A 17,427-nucleotide genomic window follows, 5' to 3' on the forward strand; every position below is an offset into this window, starting at 1 on the left:
CGGGGACGGGGGCCTTGTGCTCCCGTCCTTGTCCCCTATCAGGATGGAAACTCCCTCGGCCAGCGGGACTTCCCCAAACAGACGGGGTAGATTCCTAGGCATCTACCCCAAACAACCGAGTCCCTAAGAACTCCAGCTCCAGATACAGACCTGCCCCAAACAGACGAGTTCCCTAAGAACTCCAGACGGGGCAGATGGACATCTGCCCCAAACAGACGGGGCCCCAAACAGACGAGTTCCCTAAGAACTCCAGACGGGGCAGATGGACATCTGCCCCAAACAGACGGGGCCCCAAACAGACGAGGCAGATCGTGTCCTAGAGCTGCGGTCGGTGCCACCAGATACAGATGTATACAGCTGTATATTACAGACGCAGGCGCAATAAAACAACAGGCATAGACAGACAGACAGCAGACAACAGAAACAACAGAAATTTAGTCCGGACAATTCTTACCTCCCAGAAGTGGGTCGGTGGTCCCTGGGCGGGGTCTCAATTCCCGGCCAACGCACCAAATGAAAGACCCCAGGCGGGGGACTTTCACGGGAGGGAGACCCGAACCCAAGGAACACCGAGGCCACGAGCTTGGATGCAACAGCAAGAGGCTTTATTGATAATACACGGGTACCCGGGGCATCTCAGTCTCGGGAACTGAGAGCCCCGAGCTGGGGACTCAGGGGTTCTTTTATAGCAAAAAGCGCAGTACAGAAGCGAGAAGCCTAGTTACGGGACCCTGATTGGGTAATTTAAATGAGGCTGGGGCTCAGAACGAGGTTTCTCTCATCTGGACAGAGAGGCAATTAAGGTTTCTCTCATCTGGACAGAGAGGCAATTAAGGTTTCTCTCAGAACTCAATTCTCGGCCTTGGCCCTATCTGAAGAACAAAGGTTTCTGTGCCTGCCCAATCTTTCTGGGCTGGCTATGCAGACCATAGACAACTGTGCCCCTATCTGGACAGAGATAGTAGTGACTATTCAGCTGCGAAGACCTTGAGCTGAGCTCCCTCCTGATAAAAAATGGCTGAGCTGTGGGGGGAAAGGAGTTTTCCATAAGCCTCAGCTGCCTGCGCTGGGCCGGGGTCTTTCACCTGGAAAAACTTCCCCTGCCCCCAAGAATCCCTATATAAACCCTGTGTATGGTCAGCTTGGCCAGTCCAGTTGCTTCCTTCCAAAAAACTCCTGAAATGAGGCGGGCATTGATGGCACATGCCTTTAATCCCAGCAGGCAGATCTCTGTGACTTCAAGGTCAGCCTGGTCTACAGAGTGAGTTCCAGGACAGCCTCCAAAACAATACAGAGAAACCCTGTCTCGAAAAGCCAAAAAACAAAGCAAAAAAAAAAAAAAAAAAAAAAACCCTTCGATACAGAGCAGGGCTGTAACACTTTTGCCGGGGAAACCTTCCCTTGGCAGAGATGAGTTCTTACACTCAGGCTCTCCCCTCTCCGCTCTCCAGTCTCCGGGAGCAGAGCTGAACTGTATGTAGCAACTTCGCCTGAAAAACCTCCTACCCAGCAAAACTGCTACACTGGGCAAACATCCCCAGCTGGAAGACCCTGTCCTGCCGGAGCAGAGCGGATACACTGGGGAAGCCTTTCCCTCAGGCAAGGCTGTAAACTGCTAAGTTTACTACAACCTGTGGTAGTCCTTGGCTCCTGAGCTCCAGGACACCTATCTACCTGAGCTGTGTAACACTCAGTATTCTGTGATTCCTGAGTGCCAGAATACCTGTCCCATCCCGATCTGTCCAAAACACTTACAGTAGAGGCAGGAGGATTGGGAGTTTAAGGTCACCCTCAGCTGCTACATGTCAAGTTCGAGGCTGGCATGGTTATATGAGGTCCTGTCTCATGTAGAATATAAATAGAATATCTGCACATATTTAAAATGCTTTATAGCCGGGCGTTGGTGGCACACGCCTTTAATCCCAGCACTCGGGAGGCAGAGGCAGGCGGATCTCTGTGAGTTCGAGACCAGCCTGGACTACCAAGCGAGTTCCAGGACAGCCTCCAAAGCCACAGGGAAACCCTGTCTCGAAAAACCAAAAAATAAATAAATAAATAAAATAATGCTTTATGGCCAAAAGTGATGGCTCACACTTTTAATTCCAGGGATTGGGAGGCAGAAACAGGTGGATTTCTATAAGTTTGAGGCTATACTGGTCTACAGAGCAAGTTCCAGGACAGCCAGGGCTACATAGTGAGAATCTTATCTCAAAAACCCATATATATATATATATATATATATAATTCTGATTTGTGTATATACTTGTGCAACCACCAGCCTAAGGAAAACATGGGTCGTAATCTTCCCACCCTAAAGTTTCCTTGTTTCCCTACTTTAGTAATGTCTTCTTGAGACTGTTTATCCTCTCTTCTTCATTGTGGTCAACCACAAATACATTGTTGATTAATGAGCATTTTGTAGAATTTTTCTTGTTGTTGTTTTTGAGAAAGGGTTTCTTTGTGTAGCCTTGGCTGTCCTGGAACTCACAACTCACACTGTAGACCAGGCTGGCTTCAGATTCAGAGATCTGCCTGCTACTGCTTCCCAAGTGTCGGAACTAAAGGCATGTGCCACCACTGCCCAGCTCTGTAGAATTTCATAAACGAGATGTGAACTTTTTTTTTCGAAACAGGGTTTCTCTGTATTGTTTTGGAGGCTGTCCTGGAACTCGGTTCGACCAGGCTTGTCTCGAACTCACAGAGATCTGCTTGCCTCTGCCTCCTGAGTGCTGGGATTAAAGGTGTGCACCACCACTGCCTGGCGAGAAGTGAACTTTTATGTGTTATATATGTGTGGTAGATACAGGTGTGTACACACAGTGCACAACTCAAATAAATGTGTAGGCAGAAGTGATGTCATGCTACAGGCAAAGGCTTTCACCTTCTGAGCCACTGTATTGGCTCAAGGGTGAATATTTTTAATGTAAATAGTTTCTCCTTCCAATATGGCTATATTTGTATGCATTAGGAGTATCTACTTCTCACAACTTGATCAGGCTTTTAAGTTTAATTATTTAAGAACTTCCAGAGATCTGAACATGTGGAGGTCCCTGGAGAGTAGCCTGCTAGAAAAAGCATGAAATTTCGGAGCTCTTCCTACAAATCTTACTCTAGCTATCTTTTCATCGTGTGTTCATCTCTACCTATGGTAATAGCCTTTATACTAAACTAGTGAACATTAAAAATAAATTTACTTCCCAATGTGGTAAGAATTATATTGGCTTAATTTGAGTATCTTTCTGTGTATATAGGCAAGCATGTGTGTGCCTGCTCACATGTGTATGTATATACATTTGTGTGAGTGTGTGAGTGTGTGTGTGTATGTGCATGCACCATGTCATCCTTTGACTTTTGAGCATCATCCCTCAAGTGTCTTCACCCTTTTGTTTGGGGCAGGATCTTAAACCAGCCTGGAACTTTGCAAAGCAGGCTAAAATAGCTGGTCAGGGAGCTTCCAAGGATCTGTCTGTCTTTGCCTCCCATCTTGATGTAGATGGGATTACAGGTATGTGCCACTGTGCCCTGTATCCTTTTTTTTTTTTTGGTTTTTCAAGACAGGGTTTCTCTGTATTATTTTGGAGCCTGTCCTAGAACTTGCTTGGTAGATTGGTAGATCAGGCTGGCCTCGAACTCCCAGAGATCCACCTGCCTCTGCCTCCCAAGTGCTGGGATTAAAGGCGTGCACCACCAACGCCCAGCTCATCTGTTTATTTTTTAATTACATTCATCTGTTTGTGTTTTTGTGTGTGATGTGTGCGTGTCTAGTGTTGTTACTGTGGAGGACAATTTACAGGAGTCAGTTCTCTCCTCCTTCAACCATGTGGGTTCTGGAGATTAAACTTGAGTCATCATCGAACTTGGATGAGCCATCCTGATGGCCCTAATTTAAAAAAATTTTTTTTTGGTTTTTCGAGACAGGGTTTCCCTGTGGCTTTGGAGGCTGTCCTGGAACTCGCTCGGTAGACCAGACTGGTCTCGAACTCACAGTGATCTGCCTGCCTCTGCCTCCCGAGTGCTGGGATTATAGGCGTGCGCCACCAAAGCCCGGCTAATTTTAATATTTTTTAATTTTACTTTTTAAAACACCCATTAGAAGTCAACAAGTCTACTGTCTGCCTGTCTGTTTTTCTTTCTTTTTTATTTTATTTATTTATTTATTTATTTATTTTTGGTTTTTTGAGACAGGGTTTCTCTGTATTGTTTTGGAGGCTGTCCTGGAACTCGCGTTGTAGACCAGGATGGCCTCGAACTCACAGAGATCCGCCTGCCTCTGCCTCCCGAGTGCTGGGATTAAAGGCGTGCGCCACCAACGCCCGGCTATTTATTTTTTATTTCATGTGCATTGGTGTTTTTTGCTTGCATGAATGTCTGTATGAGGACTGGAGTTCACACACACTTGTGAGCTGGGGATTGAATCTGGTCCTCTGGAAGAACAGCCAGTGCTCTTAACCACTGAGCCTGAGCCATCTCCCTGGCTCCTTGTTTTCTGTTTTTTGTTTGTTTGTATTTTGTTGTTGTTTTTTCCTTCAAGACAGGGTTTCTCTGTGCCCTAGCTGTCCTGGAACAAGCACTGTAGACCAGGCTGGCCTCGAACTCACTGAGGCCTGCCTACTTCTGCCTCCCAAATGCTGGGATTAAAGACCAAGATACCACCTCTCAAATATTTTTTTTATGATAGGATCTCCACATGTAACTTTAGATCACTGGCTGTGTATAGTCTGCTGTCCTTGAACTTGTACAATCTTCCTTCCTCTGTCTCTTCAGTGCTAGGATTATAGACAACTCCAGCAGACCTTGGTTATGCAATGCTGGGATCGAGCCCAGAGATCTGTGCCTGCTAGTTAAGCCTTCTACCCACTGAATTTCATCCATAGCATGCTCCACATCTGAATATCTTGATTATTATTGAGTTAGGATTAAATATTTTAGCCTGCCAGTGGTGGCACATGCCTTTAATTCCAGTATTTGGGGAGGCAGATGCAGGTGGATCTCTCTGTGAGTTCATGAACAGCCTGGTCTATAGAGCAAGTTCTAGGATAATCAGGGCTGTTACACAGAAAAACCCTGTCTCAACCCCCTCTTCCCCAGCACTCCCAAAACATTAAACATCTTATTTTGTGTTGTTTATTTTTGTTTCTTTGGGGTTTTTTTTGGGGGGGGGTTTCGAGACAGAGTCTTTCTGTAGCTTTGGAAGCTGTCCTAGGACTCACTCAGTAGACCAGGTTGGTCTCAAAATCAAAGAGACAGTCATCTAAAGCTACATGTAGGGATCCTATCTTTAGTTTTTCTTTCTTTCTTTTTTTTTTTTTTTCTTTTTGGTTTTTCGAGACAGGGTTTCTCTGTGGCTTTGGAGGCTGTCCTGGCACTAGCTCTTGTAGACCAGGCTGGCCTCGAACTCACAGAGATCCGCCTGCCTCGCCTCCTGAGTACTGGGATTAAAGGCGTGTGCCACCAACGCCCGGCGGGATCCTATCTTAAAAAAAAAAAAAGATTGGAGATGTGTGCATGTGTCCCTGCCTGTTTTTTTTTTGGTTTTTTTTTTTTTTGGTTTTTTTTTGAGATTGGGTTCCTGTCTAAAAACCTGTGCCATTGTGACCCAACAATTTTATTTATTTATCTACTTTCTTTTTTTTAAGATTTATTTATTTATTACATATACACCAGATTGAATTGTAGATGGTTGTCAGCCACCATGTGGTTGCTGGGAATTAAACTCAAGACCTCTGGAAGAGCAGTCAGTGCTCTTAACCTCTGAGCCATCTCTCCAGCCCATTATTTATCTACTTTCTTTTTAGGACAAGGTCTCATGTATCCCAGGCTGGCTTGAACTCCTAATCCTTGTGCCACTACCACGCGTGCGTGCGTGCGTGCGTGCGTGCGTGTGTGTGTGTGTGTGTGTGTGTGTGTGTGTAGAACACAGGCCAGCATCTGGTGTCACTCCTCAGCAGCTGTCTTATTCTTTGGGACCTGGAGCTCACTGATAGGCTAGACTGTTTGCCCAGTAAGCTGCAGGGATCCAGCTGTTTTCGTTTTCCTCTTCCCTGTTCTGGGATCACCTGACCTTAAAAGTGGATTCTGGTGATCGATTAGGTTGTCTTGGCTGTCCTATTGGCACTTTATCCACTACTACTTCAGCCTCACACTCCCCCCCCATATGTAGTTTCTCTGTGTAACAGTCCTGTCTTGGAACTCACTTTGTAGACCAGGCTGGCCTTAAACTTATTGAGATCTGCCTGTTTCTGCCTCCTGAGAGTGGGATTAAAGGCATGCGCCACCACCACAGGGCTTGTTCCATCCTTTTTTTAAAAATTAAATTTGTTTATTTCACATCCCAACCGCAGTTTCCCCTCTTTCCATTCCTCCTATTCCCATCCCCCCACCTCCTCTCTGCCCCTCCCCCACCCCTCCTCCATGGGTATTAAAAAAGCACAACATGACATACTAAGTTTCAGTAAGACTAAGCACCTCACATTGTATTACGGCTGGGCAAGGCAATCCAGCATGAGGAATAGGTTCCCAAAAGCTTCCCAAAGCATTTCCCACTGTTAGGAGTCCCCCAAGTAGACAAGATATACAACTGTTACATATTTGTAGAGGGCTTAGGTTCAGTCCCTTTCAGGCTCCCTGGTTGTTGGTTCAGACCCTATGAACTCCTATGAGCCGAGGGTAGTTGATTCTGTGGGTTTTCTTGTGGTGTCCTTGGCCTCTCTGGCTCAGACAATCCTTCTTCTGTCTCTTCAGCAGGATTCCCTGAGCTCAGCCTAATGTTTGGCTATGGCTGTCTCCATCTGTTTCCATCAGTCACTGTATGAAAGCTCTCTGATGACGATTGGGCTAGGCAACAATCTATGAGTATAGCAGAGTTGCATTGCCTTTTTTCCCCCCTCCAATAGTGTTTGGTTCTATCCTATCTCTGGGTCATCCAGCCTCTGGGTCCTGGCACTCCAGGCAGTCGGGGTGGGCTCATTCTTCTGGCCAGTCATTGGTTGGCCACACCCACAATCTCTGCACCACCCTTACTTACCTCATCACATGTCATAGACAGGGTTGATTGTAGGTCAAACGTTGTGTAGCTGGGTTGGTATTCCAATCCCTCCACTGGAAGTCTTGCTTGACCACAGGAAATGGCCAGTTCAAGCTACATGTCCCTTATTGCTAGGAGTCTTAGTTGGGGTCAGATTCACAGAGACAGGGTTTCTCTGTGAAACAGTGTAGATTGGCCTCAAACTCACAGAGATCTCTGCCTGCCACTGCCTCCTGGGTGCTGGGATTAAAGGTGTGAGCCACCACTGCCTGGCCTAACCTAGTCTTTTACATGTAACCAAATCACTTTACATCCCTAACCCTATTACCATCAACCAACAGCATGAAGACAAAAAGGCAATTTGAAAACTGGCAAGAATAACCTTACTAGATTTCCTTATTATCATTTCAACTTTCTCATTCCCTTTGCACCCTTAGTAATTATTAGTTGTTACTTTTAATTTATAAAACCACATTTATTTGGGGTTGGAGAGATTGCTCAGTAGTTAAGAGCACTGAATGCTCTCCAAGAGGACCTAGGTTCAATTCCCCGCATCCACATGGCAGCTCACAACAGACACCCTTACACAGTCATACATCCAGGCAAAATACCAATGCACATAAAAATAAAAGTCAAGTTAAACAATCACATATATGTATGTATGCATGTATGTATGTATGTATTTGTGTGTATGTGAGTGGGCATACGTGTAGAAGAGGACAATATGCTGGAATCAGCTCTTTCCTTCCATCATGTGGGTCCCAGGGACTGAATTCAGTAGTCAGGATTGGTGGCTGGCATCCTAATCAGCTGCACTGTGTGTGTGTGTGTGTGATTTAAAATGACGTGGTCATGGGCTGGAAAGGTGGCTCAGTGGTTAAGAGCACCAGCTACTCTTCCAGCAGACCTGGAATTTCACAACTGTTGGTAATTCCAATTCTGGCACAAGTCTGTTAACTCCAGTTCCTGGGTATCTGAAGCTCTCTACTGGCCTTTTGGGGCACTGCATGCATGTGAAGCCGACATATATGGAGGCAAAACACCCATCCACACACATAATAAAATAAAATGGGGTGGTCAGATAAGGTGAACTAATGCGGTTGAGGCAGGAGGATTGCTGTGAATTCGAGTCAATGTGGACAACATAGTGAGAACCCTATCTCCCCAAACCAAACCAGTCAAAAAAATGACAGGTGATGCCAGGTGGTGGTGGCACATGCCTTTGATCCCAGCATTCATAGTGAGAACTTAACTTGTTTCAACAAACAAACAAAACAACGACAACAAAGAATAAGCTTACATTGTCAGCATCATGAATGTATATAAAAATGTGTGCTACAGTGCTGGGATGCAGCTCAGTTTGGTAGAGTGCTTGCCTAGCGTGCACAAAGTTCGAAATTTGTCACACATGGGTGACAGTTACCTATCAGTTGGGAGGAGACTCAGAAGTTCAAGGTCATGAAACCTATCTCAAAAACCCCAAAGGTTTACAGTACAATTAGGTAATTTGATAATGTGTAACTTAGGGGCTGTTTTGCTCTACATGATTGTGCCTCTAGCTCATGAGAAAACCCTTGGCTTCTGGTTGGGGGCCTGCTGTGTGTGTGTGTGTGTGTGTGTGTGTGAAGGGAGAATATAATTGTCATTTGTGGGTGTACAAATTAATTGGTCTAGGAAGTCAAGTGATAAAGAGAAATCATTGCCAACACAAGAGTAATTTGTAAATTGATGGAGCCCAGACCTCCCAGAACTAAGTTTTGTCTCTCAATCTGCATTTCATTGTATCACATTTCATTGTCTAGACTTTGTGGAATAAACAACAAACTGTAATGTGTGAATCCATCTAGACCCAGGGTGGGAACCCTAAGTCCTAGAAGGTGGGGGTGTGGAATCTTAAAAAAATTGTTAATTTTTTCCTAGGAAGAGTAGGTTTGGGCTGGGTAGCCTCTTAATAGACTACTTCAGAGCTTCTTGATGCCGCAGGGATTTTTGCAGATTGCTCACACTCACCGCTGATCATCATTTCTGTACAAGGCACTTCCCTAACTCTAAGAGCTTGCAACACACATTCCACATGCCAGCAAAGAAGCAAGGTCTGGATGCTGTTTTTTATGCTGGCTTGCAAAAAGGAGGGTGTGCCCCGTGTCCAGGGCTAGCCAAGCACCATTCAGCTCATTCATTCATCAGATATTTATGAGTCTTTTCAGCGGCAAGCAGCGGTGCTTGCCCGCCAGAGGTCCAGTAGGTGCGGTGCGCCGGGGCAAGAACTTCAATTCCCAAGCCGAGTCGCGTCTCTAGCATGGCTAGAGACAAAGAGATGCGCCCCTGCAGTTCCCAGGGCTGAGGGCTCCGCCCGCAGCCCCCAGGGTTTCGGAGCGGCTGCTCCTTCGCTGCTCAGCCAGAGGGGGCGCTGCAGCGCCGGCACTCGGCCCGCCCCTGCGCGGCGCTCCTCTCGGATCGGCGCTGGCGGGCGGCGCCGAGGTGGTACGTTCCCCCTAGCCGCCCGCCCCCTCCTCCGCGGCCCTCCCCGCCAGTGGTAGGTGCCGGAAGTGCCGCCATTTTGGGGTGTTCTGCTCTGGCGGCGGCGGCAGTGGCAGAGGCGGCGGCGGCGGGACGCGGAGGCTCCCCCGGGACTCGGCCTCAGCAGCGAGGCGGCGGCGGCTGCGGAGGCGCAGGCAGCAGCTGAGGCAGCGGCAGGCTCAGGTGCAGCCGCTGGTAAGCGCGGCGGCCGCAGGATAACGGGCCGCGGGATGGAGGGAGGGAAGAGGGAGGCTGGAGGGAGGCGCCGCGGGGCGGGTCCGGTTCGGGCAGCTGCGGGTCACAGGGCCCTCCGGGCGCGGTCGCTCCCGGTTCCCCGCACCCCGGGGACAAGGCCGCGGACTGCTCGGAACTCGGGGCCCATTCGCGTCCGCCCGGCGCGTGCCCCTGCTCCCAGGGAGACCCGCCCTCCTCGTGGCCTTGCCCCGGCTCCCATGCCCTTTGCCTCCACTCTCCAGGCCCCGAGGGCTTGGTTCCTGCACGGCACCCAACTCCTCCTCTACGGGCCCGCTGGGCCCGCTGTGCGAGAGCCCAGCTGTCTGTCCGAGACGCCTCTTCCCTGACCCTGTCGCCCCACGTGTTCTTGGTGCCCACCCCTGGGCTGCCCCAGATTCCCGCCCCTGGAAGGCAGTGCTTCTCCAACATCCAGAGCTCTCCCGGTTCTCACCCTGGGTCCGCCTTGGCTCGCCCTACCCCCCACATCAGGTGCTCACCCAGTCAAGGCCTAGTAGCAGGGCTCGAATCCCGCACCCAGGAGCGCAGACAGTCTTGAATGCGCTTTCTTCGCTAGGTACCAGGCTTTGGATTTAAAAGTCGGTGGTCTCTTGGTTGTTGGTGGTTCCAGCAGGATGTTGTTTTAATTCTCTCAGACCATTGCATATGCTCTTATGAAGCTTCTCATCGGTGTAGATTCCCGGGTGGAAAGTGTGAGATTTTGGTCAGAGCCTGTTTTAGCAAAACGGAATCTTTCCGGTCCTCAGAGTTAACGCTGTATGAAGGCTGTTGATCAGTTTTAAAGAGCGTGGAGTGTTCATATTGTCTGTAGTGTTAAGGGGTTACAAACACCCTTTGCACACTTTACAGGAACTTCACCTTTAAAAGGTCTCTTACCTGCCTTCGAGCTGAAGAGGTTTTAGTTGCACCTTTTCACCTCTTCCACAGTTTCATTCTTCTTTAAATCTTTAGTGAGAATGAAGGTGTCTTCAGTTGGACTCAGTTCTTTCTGGCTTTGCTGTTAACAAGTGTACTTGGAAAATCACGGAGATTAGAACGGGCAAACTGCAGCTACACTGTTTTTTCTCTTTATACTAGTTTTTTATTTAGCTCTATTGAGTAAGATTGCAGCTTGTGATCATGACTTAGGAAAGGTTGAAGCAGTGCTTTTGGTAAAGTAAAGCTGGAACTTTGAGCGGTTGCTCTAGCAGTCAGACTCATGGTTCCTCTTGGTCTCTTCTTTCCACCACCTGTTTCTCTTAAGAGTGCCTCTTGGCTCCAGAGCATAGGTCTCCACTTCTCCCATTCATTCAAAAACCCTTTGGTTTCCTTTTCAAGGATCCATTAGTAGGAGGGGCTGTTACAAATAGTTGAAATATCTTTTCTGTGCTTTCACTTTTCTGATGCCCTCAAAAAGTAAAGTGACTTATTCGCCCAGGGTAATAGTAAGTGCTCTTAAAACATTCTCCTACCAGGTTTGCTTGTTTTGCCTTTTCTTTTAAACTAAACAGTTACTGCCATGAGCAATGATGCTGATAATGCTTTTTAAGATTTGATGGAATGGGAAGGACTCTGGGCTTGAAGTTAGTTAGCCTACATTATAAAAATGTTTTTGCAATTGGTTACTAGTTGGTCATATCACTCTTTCATTATGATCCTTAGTTTATTTTAATCTTCAAAATCCTTTAGGATTTGGTGCCAGCCTCTCAAAAGGAGTTAGTTCCTCTTGTGATGTGTGCTGATGGGCAGATAGTGAAAATTGGAGACAGAATGGTTAATCCCCCCCCCCCCCCCCAAGACACGGTTTCCCCGTGAAGCCCTGACTGACCTGGATTTACCATATAGTCCAGGCTGGCTTCTAACTCACAGAGATCCTCCTGCCTCTGCCTCCCAATTGCTGGGAATAAAGGCGTGTACCACTACCACCCATTCCTATATACTCTTCTTATTATAGAAGTTGCAGGTTCATTATAAAAGATGCAGGTAAGTCAAACAGGAAGAAATCTTAGCTTTTTGTTTTGTTTTGTTGTTAGGGTTTCACTTCTGTAGCCCTGACTGTCCTGGAATTCAATCTTTATACCATGCTGGCCCCAAACTCAGATCTGCCTGCCTCTGCCTCCCAAGTGCTGGGATTAAAGGCATTTACCACCACTGCCCAGTTTGAAATTTTATCTTTCAGAGATAGTTAATTTTTTGGGGGGGGTTTACAATTTTAAACCCCCATTATCCCCTAAAGACAGGGTGTTTCTATGTAATCCTGGCTGGTCTGCCTCCCAAGTGCTGGATTTATGGTGTACACCACCACATCTTCCAAAATTTGTCTTTATTATCTCCAGCTTTTTGTTGTTGGTTGTTTTTTTGTGGTGTTGGGAATGAAGCTCATGGCCTTCCACAGGTGATAGGCATGCTGTGTACCTCCGAGTTGTCTTCTAGTACGAATCCTTTTCTTTTTGCTGGAGGCTGGTTCCTCATTTTCTATAGGTCAGACTGGCCTTGAAATTCACTGCAGTTCTGTCTCAGCTTCCCAAGTGCTGGATTATTGGGATGTGCCACCATTCCTGTCTTATATGTGATGAAGAAACATTTATTATTTACCATAGTAGGCTTGTCAGTTTGGTGCTATTCCCCCTCCCCCAATCTTGAATTCCTGACCTCCTGCCTCTATCTCTCAAGTGCTAGAATTACAGGAGCCTGTCCCTACACCTGGCTGTGATGTTTTTAAGCTTTAATAGTAGGTGGTAGGCTTGGTTTGTTTATTTTGATTTGTTTGTTTGGTTGGTTGGTTTGGTTTTTTTGAGATAGGGTTTCTCTGTATAAACATCCCTAACTGTCCAGGAACTTACTCTGTAGACCAGACTGGCCTTGAACTCACAAAAATCCACCTATCTCTGCCTCCTGAGTGCTGAAATTAAAGGTGTGCACCACCACTTCCCACCTGGCTTGGTTTGTTTTACCAACCACTTTTTATTCTTATGCATATGTTGTTTTTCCAGCTTGTTTGTACTGCCCAGGGGAATCAGAAGAGGGTGATGAACCCCCCAGGAGTTGGAGTTATAGACTGTTTAGAGCCACTATGAAGGAACTGTGATTCAAACCCAGGTCTTCTAAGCTTTCTCACCAGCCCTCAACATTTAAAATAATCCTCTCTATTTAATAGTTTCTGGGCATATGAAATAGGCTAGTAGATACTCCAGCATAGGAGCAGGAAATCCTTTTAAATATGTGGGTCAGAAGAGTAAGATAGGAAATTAGCAGAGACCTGACATTTATTGTGTATATGTCTATTGTGTGGGTTCTAAATTTAGTGCCCCTCCTTTTACTGCACTGTAGCTTCTTTATCTATGTTATACTGGGACACTGGACCTGATAAGGGAGTAAGCTGTTAGATAATAACAGTGGTGGGAGTGCTTTGTGTGTGTGGGGGGAACAGCTGTCATTTGGAGGGAACAAGAGCATAGGCTCCTTTGCTCAGGGATTTGGGTCTTCCTAACAAATAGCTCTATAGTCTTTAAACCAGTGAGTAATAGGATTTGATTAAGTTCTTTCATCTGCCTTCTGGAAAAGTACTTTATTGTGATACGGTTCACATACCATATAATTTATCCACTTAAAGTATACAGCTGAGTGATTTAAATTTAGTATTATGGTGTTTGTTTGTTGTTTTGTTGTCGTGACTGCCTTGCTATGTATGTAGCCCTGGCCAGCCTGAAACTTAATATGTAGACTAGGATGGCCTGCTTTCGAGAACTGGTATTACAGAAACGTGTCACATACCTGGCCTGAACAGATTTTGCTTTCATTTCTTTTGCTTATAGTTCTCCATCCTCTATCCTAAATGCTTGAGTCCATAGGTCCAGAGATGTTTTGAGGTTCAGGGTTTTTGTTTTTCTGAACAAGTTCTTCCTATGTAGCTCAAACTGACTGTGTAGATCAGGCCGGCTGGCCTCAGACTCAGAGATCTGCCTGTCTCTGCCAAGTGTTAGGAAGAGAGAGAAGGTGGGGAGGGTTGGTAGTGGTGGGGAGAGGTGGAGAGAGGGAGAGAATGAATATGAATATGTATGCCACATGTGTGCAAGTGCTCACAGAAGCCAGAAGAGGGCATTGGATACTCTGGAGCTAGAGTTACAGGCTGTTGTGAGCTATCTGATATGGGTGCTGGGAACTGAACTAAACTGGCAGAGCAGGAAATGCTGTTAACTACTAAGTCATCATGTATCCTAGGCTAATCTTGAATCTGCTATGAATATGAGTGTGCCCTTGAAAAGTCTGATTCCCCTGCTTCTACCTCCCAAGTGCTATGATGTCAGAGGCACATTACCACTCCAGGTTTTTGTGGTACTGGAGATTGAACTGATACCCAGAGTTTTGAGTATTTAAAGCAAGTACTCTACTAACTGAGCAAAGTCTAAGCCCACTTATGCTATTTTATAATCCCATTAGCATTGGTAAGCATTCCAGCTTTTATGTGCTTTACTTCTGTGATTTTTGTTTAAAATATATTTATTTGTGCATGTATGTGTAGGTGTGTGCTCAACATGGTACCAGAAGACAGTTTTTGAAATTTAGTTTTCTCCCATCATATGGGTCTTGGGGAGATAGGTCTGGTTCTTCTATCAAGAGGGTCCTTGAACTCGATTCATCATGTTTGGCAGCAGGCATCTTCACCTGCTGAGCCATCTTCTGGACCTTGTTTGTGTTTTAGTAGCCATACAAAATTTGCTTTTATGATTTGTTTTTATTTATGTGTATGAGTGTGTATCTGTGTGTTACATGCGTGTACCTGCAGTCAAGAAGGATGTTGGATGCCCTGAAGCTGGAGTTACAGGTGGTTGTTGCTGTCTGTCCTATGTGGGTAACTGGGGACCAGACTTGGGCTTTGGCCCTTTGGAAGCGCACAGCAAGCACCTTTAATTGCTAAAGCCATCTCTTCAGCCCCCCCAGGGTTGTTTTTTTTGGGGGAGGAGGGGCGACAGGATTTCTCTGGGTAGTATTGGCTGAAACTCACCCTTATAGGCCAGGATGGTCTAGAACTCAGATCTGTCTGCTTCTGCTTCCAAATGCTGGGATTAAAGGTGTGTGGTGCCTACCATCAGCCTTTTGTTTTAAATATATTTTATTATTATTATCATTATTATTATTATTGGTTTTTCGTGACAGGTTTTCTCTGTGGCTTTGGAGGCTATCCTGGAACTAGCTCTTGTAGACCAGGCTGACCTGGAACTCACAGAGATCCGCCTGCCTCTGCCTCCCAAGTGCTGGGATTAAAGGCGTGTGCCACCAACACCCGGCAAATATATTTTATTTTATGTGTATTTTTTTGCCTGTATGTATGTGTACCACATGTGTACGGTGCCCTCAGAAATCAAGAGGGAGTCAGCTCCCCTGGAACTGGAATTAACAACGGTTGTGCCATGTGGGTACTAGGAACTGAACCTAGGTCCTCTGGAAGAACAACAAGTTCTTTTAACCACAGATGGTACTGCACCTATTTTGTCTGTTTGTGATGTTGCTATATAGCCTAGACTGGTCTCTGTTACAGTCTGTCCCCTACCTCCCCCATTGGTTTTGTTTTGAATTCAAGACAATCTTTAGTATTCCCAGGCTGGCTTTAGCTTGTGATAGAGCCAGGATGTCCTGAACTACTTCTGATTACTTGTCTCCAAGTGTATCCTACCCACACACACACATAATGTGCATGTGCTGCAGATTGAACACTATCAACTGAGCTAGTTGTTCCCCCCTTGTTGGGATAAAGTTTTACTGTATGCCTGGTGATGATCTTCCTGTCTCAGTTTCTTGATAGCTGGGATTATAGGCTGTTGCCACCATGCTTATTCACTGTTTATACCTTTAAATCATATTTGGGCTTCAAATTGGGTTGTAACTTACTTATAAAGCCCTTGCCAGATCCTGTTTATTATGATGAGGGGCAAAAGAATTACTTCAGTTTACAAATTCCTAACTCCTTCTGATTTGCAGATTTTCTTCCATGGTGTAGCTTGCTTTTCGTTTTTAATTGACTGCTTTCCACCCTTCTTTGTTTTGTTTAGTTTTATTTTTGTTAAAAGACAAATCTCACTGTGTAGATTACCAGGACTGCAGCAGTCATCCTGCCTCTGTCTCCTGAATGCTGATATTATAGGCAAGTGCATCATACCTGGCTGAATGGAATCTCTGAACCACATAGGTTCATAGGTTTTTAAGTTTGCTGTCATTTAATTTTTCACTTTTGGTGTCTGGCCTGCTGTCATATCAATTATATTATTATCACATCTAATGACATAAAAATTTCCCCAAGTTTTTTAGTTTTAGGGCTTAGATTAAAATATATATCTATATTTGGTTTTTCAAGACAGAGTTTCTCTGTGGCTTTGGAGGCTGTCCTGGAACTCACTCTGTAACCAGGCTGGCCTCGAACTCACAGAAATCTGCCTGCCTCTGCCTCCCAACTGCTGGGATTAAAGGCGTGCACTACCAACGCCCGGCTTCATTTTTTTTTTTTTTAAGACCAAATCTATCCATTATGTTGCCTAGATTGGCCTTAAACTTGTTTAGCTATCCTACCTTATCCTCCTAAGTTGGAATCTTGGGTATGAGCCACCATGTCTGACTTTCTGAGTTGAATTTCTAATAGATCCCAAAGTTGATTACTGTTCACTTACCCATAGTTTTGTTTGATATGTCTTGAAACGCTGAAGTGGCCAGCAGTCAAGTAAAATAGAAACAAGGTAAGTTTGCTGGGTGGTGGTGGTGGTGCACGCTTTTGATCCCATCACTCAGGAGGCAGAAGCAGTTAGTTCTTTTGAGTTGGAAGCCAATCTGGCCAGATCTACACTCACAAACCCTTTCTTGAAAAACCAGAGAGGGGAAGAGATAAAAACGTGAGACTTCTGTAACCAAGAGTTGATTCTTTGATTGTAGAATCCTTAAAATGGAAACTTAATGGCTTGAAAACTACAGTGTGTTTTACATGGGACATAGTTTGGGAGAAGAGTTGTGACAGCTTGGTGTGCTAGGCTTAAAAATTGTTAGCACCATTGTGACCTTTGTGTCTCTGGTGTTGTTTTCCTATGTTTAAAGGTATTAGGGTTGGAGAGATGTCTCAGGCTAAGCACACTCGCACTTCAGAGGACCCAGTTTAGTTTCCAGTGGCCATGTGGTAGCTCACAACTGTCTGTAACTCCAGTTCCAGGAGATCTGACACTCTTCTGGCTTCGAAGCTCAGCACATACATGGTTCACATACATAAATGCAGGCAATATGCATACACCTAAAATAGAGATAATACTCGATTGGTAATGTCAGAATTAATTTATAATTTGGGCAATGTTGATAAGGCAGTTATCAGACTTGGCAACAGGTGCACCTGATGAGCCATAGTGCTGGCCCTTGTTTGTCTTTTTTCTTATTCATTCCTGTAATAACTTATCAGTTCATATTATATTTTTTGTTTTTTGAGCAGTTCATATTTTATTAATGACACCTTTTTTCATTTAACTGAAATTTTGAGTTTTTGAGGAACAGAAATCACCCTATGCTTATTATATTTTCCATATCTTTTTGGGAGCTCTGGTCACTCAGTGGGTTAGTGTGTAGTATTTATACATTATCTTCTCTTAGGACAGGCTTTCATGTACCCAGAGAGGTCTTGA

The 17,427-nt window shown here is 45.5% G+C and overlaps 1 protein-coding gene across 8 annotated transcripts in view; it reads left to right on the plus strand.

The window, feature by feature from the left end:
* Window positions 1-9,588: 9,588 nt before the first annotated feature.
* Celf1 (CUGBP Elav-like family member 1) overlaps window positions 9,589-17,427 on the plus strand; it is a 77,629-nt gene continuing 69,790 nt past the window's right edge. For 2 of the 8 annotated variants that reach the window (XM_013121319.3, XM_021231997.2), the window contains exon 1: window positions 9,589-9,739. The gene's annotated coding sequence lies outside the window, so the exon portion shown is untranslated. The remainder of the gene's footprint in view (window positions 9,740-17,427) is intronic. The other 6 variants (XM_021231987.2, XM_021231994.2, XM_021231986.2 and 3 more) reach the window with 4 other exon arrangements.

This window comes from Mesocricetus auratus, unplaced genomic scaffold (genome assembly GCF_017639785.1).
Source record: "Mesocricetus auratus isolate SY011 unplaced genomic scaffold, BCM_Maur_2.0 Super-Scaffold_100004, whole genome shotgun sequence".
NCBI lineage: Eukaryota > Metazoa > Chordata > Mammalia > Rodentia > Cricetidae > Mesocricetus > Mesocricetus auratus.